At 30.1% G+C, this 9,636-nt stretch overlaps 2 long non-coding RNA genes across 8 annotated transcripts; both read right to left on the bottom strand.

Annotated features, from left to right (window-relative positions):
- Nucleotides 1-407: 407 nt before the first annotated feature.
- LOC107937132 (uncharacterized) lies at nt 408-2,469 on the bottom strand. The gene is made up of 3 exons (XR_001694576.2): nt 2,369-2,469; nt 1,814-1,898; nt 408-798 (listed from the first exon to the last, which is right to left on the bottom strand). It is a non-coding gene; the product is annotated as an uncharacterized lncRNA (long non-coding RNA).
- A 633-nt stretch (nt 2,470-3,102) lies between these two features.
- LOC107937138 (uncharacterized) lies at nt 3,103-7,578 on the bottom strand. Of its 7 annotated transcripts, none has more exons than XR_005926417.1 (3): nt 5,017-7,552; nt 4,811-4,927; nt 3,103-3,759 (listed from the first exon to the last, which is right to left on the bottom strand). It is a non-coding gene; the product is annotated as an uncharacterized lncRNA (long non-coding RNA). The 7 variants fall into 7 exon arrangements; XR_001694578.2 differs by having other exon boundaries at nt 4,811-6,146; nt 7,058-7,551; XR_001694582.2 differs by having other exon boundaries at nt 4,811-6,146; nt 7,280-7,551.
- Nucleotides 7,579-9,636: the final 2,058 nt, after the last annotated feature.

The following is a 9,636-nucleotide window of genomic DNA, read 5'->3' as shown; positions in this document are numbered from 1 at the left end:
TTAAATATATACGAACATGAAAGTAGTTGTAACTGTACATAACCGAATAAACTACAAGGAAAATTATAATATCAATTTAATAAATCCTCATCACATAAGGGACGCAACATATATATTACAAAGCTCAAACACATGTTACCATTTAGAAAAAAAAAATCATTTATGCATCATTGATGCTATATGACATAGCCGTACCCACTATCAATACATATTCATATACGTGTAACTAAAGCTCATTTGTCCAAAATCTTAATGCCACACTTAACTTATGCTCACATGTCAAATAATTAACCAAAACAATTTTAAAATGTATTTAGCACTTGTTACCTTTCATCACCGAATGATAATATTTAATTCTAGTCTCACTAAGCATTATATCTATGCACATACGAGCCTAAGCCAAAGCATAAAAAGCAAGTTCACATATGTATATGTCATCTTACACAATCACATCCAATCCAACCTATCATGCTTATGATCGAAACTACTCTGTCACTTACTAAATCATAAACCAACCTTGATATACAATCACATAGCACCACTCATAACTCTTTATAGCATACGACATCATGACCCAACATCAATTTAAAACATAACTAAACTAAAACCAAATTCAAACAAAGTAGTTAAGCCATTTTCGCATGGCTTTTAATATATAACCAAAATTAAACATTTCAAAAGTAAACTCCAGCCTATACATGCCATAAATTCGAAAGTTCACTTCAATGATACCGAAGACTGTCAATAGTGTGATAAGCTCCTCTGACGATTCCCGAGCTCGTAACATGAATCCATAATCTATAAAACAAAACAAACATACACATACAGAGTAAGCTTTTATAACTTAATAAGTCATAAGAAAATAAACTATTCAATGACGTAATTCATACATTTAACTATACCAAATTATACTATCATAGTCAAATTAAGCTTCAATCTTACGATTTAACACTTATTTTATACTATCACATATACTTATTTATGGCCGAATACATATATATATATACAAAATATCTTTTTGGTACATATGGATTACCTTAGCCGAATAATCATATAGTTAAATTAATAAATTATCATTAAGATTTTCAAAGCCAAAAGGTTATTATATAGCCAAGTATATCTCTACTAATAAACACGAGCTCATAATCCAAGATATAACTTTATGTATGTACTCTAAATATATGGCCGAATACACAAGATTATAAATACACATGTTCAAGAATCATTTAACAACTATTATATTTCTTGTTCACAAAGCCGAATGCACATCTTTTGATCATATACAATCTTCATTTACATCACACACAATTCATAACACATATCAATAACTTACTTACCTTATTCCAGTAGATAATATGTTTTTTCATACTTGGTCAATCAGTTCGTTTTACATGTTCGTTCACAATTTGTCGTTGCCCAATGAACCACTTGGAATTGGATAGGATACTCGGATAATCACATAAATCGTACAATGCCAACGTCCCAGACGTGGTCTTACATGTAGTCACATATTGATGCCACTGTCCCAGACAGGGTCTTACTCGTAAACACATATCAGAATCACAAATCGATGCCATGGTCTTACTCGCATACATATATCGGAACCCTATGTCATGACATATGTATCCTAACTATTCCTAAGGTTCATACGGGGCTTTCAGACGTCGCAACTCAATCGAAACGAATTCAGAAACGTAGTAACCAACCGTTTTCATATTCGGCTATATCAAGTGTAAATGCTAACATTTCATAACAGCATATATATCTTAATACTTAACTACAATTAAACACGTCTATTTGCTTGTAAACTTACCTCGAACGTCGTAAAACGGGACGGGGCTGCTAGTCGACAACTTTCGTTTTTCCCCGATCCAAATCCGATTTCTTTAGTTCTTGATCTAAACATATTCAAATTAAGCTCATTCAAACATATTTTCATTCAATTTAATCCAAAAACACATTAATAGGAAAATTACCATTTTACCCCTGACATTTACCATTTTTACAATTTAGTCCCTATTACACAAAACACAAAATACACAAAATTTCCAAGTACTCATGTTTGGCCGAATCTTACCCACTACTATACAAGTCCATATATTTCATCAATTTCACATTTTAGTCCCTCAAATTATTATTTTTGCAATTAAGTTCTAATAACTCAAAATCATCAAAAATTCCAATACAAAATATATTAATCTAAAACATATCTTTCATTTTTCATCATCAAACAACAAAAATCACAAGTTATCAATAATGGCACTATTCAAAATATTCATCAAAATAAAAAATTAAAGCTTGGGTTTGTAGTACTCGAAGCAACGATCTCAAAAACGTAGAAATTATCGAAAACAGAGTAAAAACGAACCTTGAATCAACTTGGAAGATGGCCGAATCCTTGAGAACTTATTCTTTTCTTTTTGTTTTTCATATTCGGTGATGAGAACAAAATAAAACCTTGGCTTATTTTAATTATAACATATATTATATAAATTAAAGGTTGACTTCCTAAATTACCCTTTTAAAAATTAACAACTAAAGCTTATAAGCCAAGGACATATTCGTCCATGTCACATGCACATGGTTTCCAACTCATAACTTATATTATATACATATAATTGTATACATTTTATTATTATAACATATATATATTGTACATATTAAATAAGAAAATATATTCAACTTAGCTAATGCCGTCCACTAATATATATAGAAAAAAAATTGGACTTTTTGCATCATGAGTGCTTCCATTTAAGAAGTCATTACCAAAACAGTCCTTACAATTAAAACTAGCTAATTTTCAATTTAAGTGATTAAGTCCTTTTATTAAATCGGACACCCAACCGACAAAATTAAATCACGAAAATTTCACAGATATAAATTCGCACAAAATAAACACAGAAAATAATTTAAAGATATTTTTCAGACTTGGATTCGTGGTCCCAAAACTATCGTTCCGATTAGGGTCTAAATCAGGCTGTTACATGAAATATCAACATTGATTATTTAAATTGATTAACAAAGTCAAAATTGCAATTTGTTTTTTTCTTCTTTCAACTCAAATAAAAATAAAATATTGAAACAAAACAATTATATAAAAAATAGAATAATTAGTTGACACGAGATTATTATTAAGTATATGCAAATATGCAAGTAGACGATTACAAAACAGGGTGTAGTTTTTGATCAACTAATTAGTTGATCCTACTACAGGTTCTATCTATAATCTGCTTAACTAACATACAAACATAAGGCACTCTAATACTTTTTGCACATAAAATATCTAAAAGTCACATCTGAATTCGGATTCAGAGCACATACAGTGTCAACTGCATGTTGATCAATATCATCCTTATTCGCTGCTGCAATGCCTCCCACAAGCATTCTTAGAGGTAGGAGCTAGTCATTATGTGCCTTCTGCAAATTGTTCTTGGACCGCAATCTAGTATAGTTGGTTTTTCTTGTTCCATTTGCCACCAGTCAAAACATAAAAGAGCTATTGCTACACAAAAAGTAATCATCAAAACGATATCCAGAAAAACAATATATAGTTAAATTATGAGAATGTAGAGAATACAAAACGATAACATTACTTTCCCATCATAAGATGAAGAAAGTAAATGAAGAGGAGACGTATTGTGCCACTTGCAAGCAAAAATCCAATGACTATGTGAAGAGAACTGAAACACGGGTGCCGATGTTCCTTGAAAAGTAGAAAAAAAGTTTCAAGTGAGATGGAGTTTCAGTGGTTTCATGTGCCTGCACATGCAACAAGTAGGAGAAAATGAGGCGAAAAAAAAAATGAAAGCAACATAAGAAATAGTATCCTTTTACCTTTTTTTCTCGGATGAACAAAAATGGAACAGCCAAACATCAAATTAACAATAATGACTGACAAAAAGCTCATTCAACTAATTTGATATAATTTAATCAATTAATTCAATAGTCAATTAACAATATTAACTATTATGGTTAAAGTGCTAAAATTTATATTTTTAAAATATATAAATTCTAATAATAAAATTTAAATTAGCATTTTGATAGAGTCAACAATACTAACTGATTGAACTAACAGATAACAATTAAATTAAACTATGTCAAATCAAAGTATAAGGATTAAATATTAAATTTTAGCATGATAGAGGGAGAAAACTATAATTTGACCATTTTATTGGTTATTTCAATTTAATTTCAATTTATTCAAATAAATTGATTTCAATTTGATTCACTGTTTGCAAGTTAGAAAACTATAATCATCTGAACCAAACTAAATTCTATTTTTATTTATTTTATAACTAATTTATTTTACAAATATAAAAATAAAAAAATTTATTTAAATTAGTAAAAAAATTAAAATACTTTATAAAAATATATTTTAAAAACTAATTAATCAAATGTGTACAACGTTAACTAGTGCTAATAAGTGGTATTTACCTCACATATCAAAGATCTTTCAGTCTGCACCATATCATTAAAAATAAGTTCAAATTACAAATGATCAACACAAGCAGCATACTTCTTGATGCCATTTCTATCTACCTAATCCTCATTAATATATTTTATATATTTCTTATGCATCATGGTATTTCTTTGTTTTTTTCCATTACTTTATATTGTGTTTAATTACAATTTATGCTAATACGATATGCATGAGACTTAGTTTGCAACAAGAGGACAAGCATGGATGTAGCCAAATCATCTAGCAGATCATAAAATATGGGACTACAGTACAAATTCTATTTAATAGAATTATACTGAAGATGGATATTCTTGAAGAACAAAAAGGCTTCTTAACAATAAAGAAACTTACCCTGAGCAGTTCCAATCCCCTTTCTTCATTTGAACATCATCTGTAGCAACCCTCTTTGGACCCTCTGCTTTACACTTTAAGCACCTTGTATATCTAGAAAAGTTTATGAAACTGCACCTGTAACGTAAAAAGCAATGAATAGCCAAGGTAGAATAGAGATAGGACAGTTAAGTGTAAAGTCCAAAAGATAGATATAGCATTCATACATATAGGCATTCACACATAAAATGAAATTCTTAACCAACCTGCAATGTACAAGAAGTAACAGATAGCCATTTAATACTTAATAAGGCTGCTAACAAACTGATACAAAAATTATCAATGACACGAAAAGGAATCATAAGAAAAGAGCATGTGGATAAAATTAACATTACAATTTAAAAAAATGAAAAAAAAAGAAAATAAAAGATTAACTAACCTTCTGGTTATCTAGGCTTTCTGTGTATTTGAGTAGTATTCATAGTTTGTATTTGGTTTCTTAGATCTCGAGTGGTAACTGATAGAGTAGTTGAAAGAAAATAAAAGGGGAATGAACTTGATACAACATTACTGCTGATAAATATGATAAAATTGGAACTATACAAGATATATTTGGCAGCAATGAATTCTGTAACTCAAACATATTCAAGATCTAAAGACACATCTGCCTTTAGATTAAGTTGACCTCATTTCTTTGGCCAAAGGCTATATTTGACTTTGGCAGGATCATATATATATATGTTTTGAGTTACAGAATTGATCAATCAATGAATAAAAATAGCAGGATCATGATGTCTGCCAAGACAAAATATGTAATGCCATAATCTAAACCTGATAGAAAAAACTATGATCTACTAACACAACTTAAAGGAATTTGATTTAAGCAACTTGATAACCATTTCATGGAATATAAGAAGTCCTTCAAAGGAAGGCAAAGCCCTTATTAGTTTTATTATCAAAGGACAGTAAAGTGAAGGTCATGATTTTTGTAAAAGCCAACCCACTTCTTTAAATGATGAAAGGACAAACCAATACTAATGACACACCATTTCTTTAAATCAAATCATTATGATAAAAACATAAAAAAAAAATTAACTTAAAAAAATAATTAATGAGTAACAAAAATAACTTTTCATTTTATAAAGCTTTCAAAAATTTTGGTAGTCATGGACATGGAGATACAGGATAATGCAAGTCATATGATGTATAATGATGTCATTCAAATGATAAAGCTTAGAACTCAAAAATTAAGCTGAATATACTCAACAGTTTTAGGATTGGGATGAAGAAGCTTCTTTATTAATGACTTTGCTTCTGGAGAAAACCAAAATGGAGAAGAAAATTGACCAGCACTAATCTGCACGTTGAATAGAGAAATAGTTAGTTTCACAGCTAACACCACAACGATTAACATGGAAGAAAAGAGGAGATTCAAGTGTGGTCACTGGAAGATCTCCATTGGAACTCATAGTGAAGAAGGAAGATAGACAAAATTATAGTGCAATCTGTGTTTTCTGTGCTTTCGTTAGATGAACATGGTGCATGGGAAATAGCGAAAGGAAGCATAAAATGAGGGCATAAAGCATGAAATAGAAAAAATTGCTTAATCAGAGATAAAGGTGAATCGTTTTTTAATAGCAAGAATCTATACTTATTAGTCAATTAACATGACAGCATATTTAAAAACTGTTACAAGAATTTGACCAAGTATGAATCCCAATATTCCTTACTTTAAACCTTTTTAATCCCTTTTTCGGTTTTCATTCTTTTCACCTGAATGTCTAGAATCGTTCCACCGATACTGCTAAATAACAAGTTCTATTTCTACCCTATCACAACAAAACAAGCACAAATTCATTTTATGAAATGAAAGAAACAAGTATCGTGCAATAAAAAAGAACAACTAGGAAAAAGTAAATATTTTTGTTGGCTTTTCTAATTTAAAAATCTAAATACACAAAAACATAGTGGATTTGTTATTGCAAACAAACAAACAACAAATTGGAACAGTGCACGTAGACTTCTGCTGCTGCCTTAACTTACTTTAGACTAAATTAACAATAATCCCTGCAGGGTTTTTAAATTTTCTTTATATTATCTACATTCTCTTTAGTGTCTACTTGATATCAACTTAATTAAAAAAAATTCAGAATTTAATTACAATAAACTGATCAAAAAATGCAGTTAATAAATAGTTTTGTTTATGAATGTGTTTAAACTTTCTTCTTTTTCATCCGAATATGAAGTTGAAATTTTTTTTAGACTAACCTAACCCCACTCGGCTGAATGAACTCATTGGCCTAAAAAGTGAAAAACAAAGAGAAAATTAAGATTTGGGGGAGAAATAATATAGAGCAATACAATGAATTTCAGTTCAGGAGGAGTCAAATGGGAAGCGGAGTTGAATCAACACATACTAGAGACTGAAGCTTTAGAAATATTTTCAGACATTTTAAAAATAATGTGATTGAAATTCGTTTTTTTACAGACTTGAAATAAGCTACGGAGAGCGAAATTTATCGATTGGTTGCGGCAGCGGAGAGCAACGGCGATGGGACGTAGCAGAGACGACAAAGGACGACGAAGAGTAGGTTTTCGGGTCGACTGAGGAGCTTCAGATACCTAGGGATTTTGGGGGAAATTTAAGGATTAGGGGAAATGTAGAGTATTAGGAAATCTATTTTGGGGTTTTGCTGGAAATGGCTAAGTGTTTGAGGAAATTTGTTTTGGGGTTTTGGGGGAAATGGCTAAGTTTCGGGCATGACACAAAAAGATGAAATTTAAGAAAGGAAAACGAGGTCGTTTTTGTTAAACTATAGTGTTTTTTGCGGCGTCTTTTTAAAAAACGCCACTAATCTCTTGGTTTTCATATTTATTTTTATTTGTTATAATTTGGTAGCCATAATAATTAACTTATGATAGTCAATATTTAATAATATATATAAAGTTTATCTATTATCTCTTAAATAATTTAAACTATAATCATAATTTTAATATATTAAGATTAATATTATCTCTTTTACAATTATATAAGAAATCGTTTAATATATAAATTAAATAATACTAATTAATCTAAACCCTAAATCTCTAACCTCTAACCCCTACTCCCAAAATCCTAAATCTTAGACCCTAAACCTTAAACCCATAACCCATGTCCCCTTATCTCTTAAACCTTAAACCCTTAACCCTTAAACCATAAACCATAATCCATAAACACATAATTCATAAACTTTAAAATATTAACTCATAAACTATAAACCCCTAACTCCTATCCCCTATCCCCTTAACCTTTAACCCCTAACCACTAACCACTAACCCATAAACCCTAACCCTTAAACACTAAACTCATAATCACTAAACCTTAAAATATTAACTCATAAACCATTAACCTTAAACCATATACCCTAAACCATAATTATAATTAATTCAATATTTTAAAATTAATATTATCTCTTTTACGATTATATAAAAATTTATTTAATATATAAATTGCCAAACAATCAGTCATATACCCAAAAAGCTTTAAAATTATTTTAAATAATAGTATTTTAATTTTTTCATTTTTAACATATTTTTTTATATGTTTTTATTTTTAAATTTTTTCTACGTATCATTTTTTTTAGGAATTTAAATATTTAATTAAAAATAAATTGTATTTTAATTAATATAAATAAATCATTTAAATAATAAATAGACAGATAAAATGTTTTTTGCGGTGTTTTTAAAAAGCGCCGCTAATGCCACTAAGGCTCAACATAAAACAACGGTGTCTTGTTGAATTTTTGCGGTGTTTTCTAAAAACGCTGCTAATGCTTGACGTATAGCGGCGTTTTGGTAAAAGCATTGCTAATGCTTGATCTATAGCGGTATTTTTAGAAAAGCGCTACAAGTGCTCGATCTATAGTGGCGTTTTTTATTCAAACACCGCGAAAAACCTGTTTTGTTGTAGTGATAGTTCTCTCAAACTCTTGTAGAACCAGGAGATGTTCACTGCTATATGAACATACCCATAAGAACTAAAACCTTGCTAGTGAGGTAGTTGTGTGAGGTATATCATCGTTTGCACAAAAGGTAGAACAGTTCAAGGACATCGCATCTATTGGTCAGCTAGTAAAGTAAATATATTTTTACAAGGGAAGGTTTAAGAGTGGATGCCTACCTATCCTATGCAACTATCAATCGTAGATTTTATCACCATATCGAGTCAATGTTTTTCATTAAAACTATCAATTTTCATTCATGTGGGGGATTGTTGGAAAATATGTAATTTTTGGAAGCTGAGGCATATTCTCGATTGGTAAAGGTAGAGAGTTGAATCATAAAATTATGGTTTTATATACTACTCCATGAGACCTTTACAACGAGTATATCATATGCTTAAAATGGTTGAGTGATGAATGAGAAATTGATGTTCAAAATAAACCACTTGTAAATATTTGTTGAGGAAAAGAAAAGCTTAGATCCCACATTGGTTAAATACTAAGTGTGAGATATGTATATATATATGAGAACCCACTTGAAGGGTGATTGAATAACTAAGCTTAAAACCCTGCCTCACGTGCAAAGGGGTGCAGATCCACCCCTATCGGGGTTGGGGCGCACCCGCACGACGTGGGTGACGTGAAATGTTTGGACCAGTCAGGCCTAAGATGGGCCTGTGAATGTTTTAAACCTAACGAAATTTATTTTTCTCAGCAAATATTATACATAATCTATTTTAAAAGGACATATATCTTTATTTGATTTGATTCCAATCATTTTTTTTATTCAAAGTGATTTAAAGACTCATTTAATGCAGATTTGCATCTTTATTCATGGAAATTTCCAAAATTCCACCGTATTGAATG

Source organism: Gossypium hirsutum, chromosome A01, assembly GCF_007990345.1.
Source record: "Gossypium hirsutum isolate 1008001.06 chromosome A01, Gossypium_hirsutum_v2.1, whole genome shotgun sequence".
NCBI lineage: Eukaryota > Viridiplantae > Streptophyta > Magnoliopsida > Malvales > Malvaceae > Gossypium > Gossypium hirsutum.
Note: the sequence above shows the minus strand (reverse complement) of the source record. Positions and strands in the feature narration are given on the sequence as shown.